Consider the following 2,736-nt stretch of genomic DNA (forward strand, 5'->3'; position numbering starts at 1 on the left):
AAAATCCAGAAAATAAGAAATCTCCCTGTTCTCTCTCCCTCTCTCTCTGATAGGCAGGACCCGCATGTCAGTGACATAGAGAGAGAATGTGGTGGCGCTACTGACTCCGGCCAGCCAAACACGCCAGCGGTGAGGCTTCGGCGAGGCAGACGGTGCCTGCACGACCAACACCACCCTGCGAATCTACCCCAACCCCCACAACAGCAGTAGGCACACCGGAGGAAGCTCCACGCCAGCCATGGCAGCCACGGTGGCGTGGACACGACGGCACACGACATAACTCTGGCTATGATGTGGTAGAGGTTAAAGTGAAGCGAGCATCATGCTCAGGAACTCACCATGAACACGACGGTATACCCGGTGAAGACGGAGACGGACTGGAGTGTCCTGACCACGGTGAGGCAAGGTCGACGGTGATTCGACCGACTATGAGGAAGAAGGGCGTGGACAATGAGTTCCCGGCGGAGTCAAGCATCAAGGATGGTTCGGCTGAGTGCGTAAGGAACCAACGGAGCTGTGGCAAGCATTATCGAGGATTGGAAGGCGCTACGGCGACGGCAAAAGCTCAATGGAGCTATGGCAATGGCGGCGGCAGTGAAAACAGAGGAGGAAGAAAAACAACGACGATGACGTCTCGGTATTTATAACGTGGCTCAAAAGCACAAGGAAGCCATGATGGAGCCTTTCCCCACGCCAGCGCGATGCCACAGACGGCCACGACACGCCAGGAAGCAAGCCGAAGGTCGCCGGCGGTGTAGCTTAGGCGGCGAGCACTGTTCCACTTAATTACAGAATTGCCTTTCGTTTTAAAATCCAAATTACTCCCAATTTTGTATAACAACTCAAAAGTCTCCAAAAATAAAAGTTGCTCAAAATCCAAAGTTCTACAACTTTGCTTTTTATAACCACCCCCTAATTCGGTCTACATTTTGAAATGACATTTTGAATTCAAATAGGGGACATTTAACAAATTTTGCCTTTTCAAATTACTTCAAATTTTTCATAACAACTTTGAAAACTCCAAAAATAAACTTTGTATAACTTGCCAAGCTCTACACTTTTGCTTTTAGGCTCAACCCCAAAATGTGCTTAGATTTTGAATTGAGTTTTCAAGGTAGGATTTAAATACTAAAAATCAGGGTTTTCTTGAAAATTCAAATCCAAACCAAATTTTAAACTTGATTCAAACAATACAATTCAACACATACCACATAAATGTAAACTTGTTTTAGTGAATGCATATCAAAGTTTGCAATATGACCAAATGCCTTAAAATGCATATGATGACATGTTCTGTTTTTAATATTTAAACACCTGGGGTGTTACAATCCTCGTATGTTCACCTCACTAGATGAAGAGGTAGATGGACAAGAGAAAATAACATTTGGAGATAACTCAAAGGGCAAGGTTAAAGGATTGGACAAAGTGGCAATATCAAATGATCATTCCATCTCAAATGTGCTTTATGTTGCTTCATTGGGCTTCAACTTGCTATCCGTTGGACAATTGTGTGATCTTGGCTTCCAATGCTTGTTCACCGAGAAGGAGGTTGTTGTATCCAAGGTAGATAATAATCAAGTGATATTCAATGGATTTAGATACAACAACTTATATCTAGTGGACTTCACCTCCGAAGATGCAAATTTGAAGACTTGCCTATTCACCAAAACAACACTTGAGTGGCTATGCCATAGAAGACTTGCTCATGTTAGTATGAGTTCACTCAAGAAACTAATGAAGAATGATTTGGTGAGAGGGTTGAAGGATGTAAAGTTTGAGAAGGACAAGCTTTGTAGTGCATGTCAAGCCGGCAAGCAAGTTGCAAATACCCATCCAATAAAAGCTTTCATGTCAACCACAAGAGTGCTAGAACTCCTACACATGGATTTATTTGGACCAACAACATACAAGAGTTTGGGAGGGAATCTCTATTGTCTTGTGATTATTGATGACTATTCAAGGTATACATGGGTATTCTTCCTTCATGACAAATCCGAAGTTGCATCTTGCTTCAAGAAGTTTGCCAAGAGAGCTCAAAATGAATTTAAAGTAAAGCTCAAGAAAATAAGAAGTGACAATGGAAAAGAATTTGACAACACAAACATTGAAGCTTATTATGATGAAGTTGGGATCAAGCATGAAGTCTCCGCAACTTATACTCCTCAATAAAATGGTGTAGTTGAGAGGAAGAATCAAACTTTGATCACTCTTGCAAGGACCATGCTAGATGAGTACAACACCCCCAAAGCTCTATGGGCGGAAGCAATCAACACCGCATGCTATGCATCAAACCACCTATTTCTTCAAAAGTTCCTTGGCAAGACACCTTATGAGTTGCTCAATGGGAAGAAGCCGGACGTCTCCTTCTTTAGGGTGTTTGGTTGCAAATGCTACATCTACAAGAAGCGGCAACACCTAGGGAAGTTCCAAAGACATTGTGACATTGGTTTTCTTGTTGGTTACTCATCAAAGTCCAAAGCATATAGAGTATTTAATCATACCACTAGCTTGGTTGAAGAAACATATGATGTGGAATTTGATGAATCTAACGGCTCCCAAGGAGCACATAAGAATCTTGATGATGTAGGTGATGAACCATTGAGGGAGGCTATAAAGAATATTCTAGTGGGAGACATCAAGCCAAAAGATGATGAAGATGATGTACAAGTCATTGATCAACCTTCTTCATCAAGTGTGCCATAAGATGGTGAAAAAGATGGGAGAGTAGAAAATAAA

The sequence above is a fragment of the Miscanthus floridulus genome, chromosome 1 (genome assembly GCF_019320115.1).
Source record: "Miscanthus floridulus cultivar M001 chromosome 1, ASM1932011v1, whole genome shotgun sequence".
In the NCBI taxonomy this organism is placed as follows: domain Eukaryota; kingdom Viridiplantae; phylum Streptophyta; class Magnoliopsida; order Poales; family Poaceae; genus Miscanthus; species Miscanthus floridulus.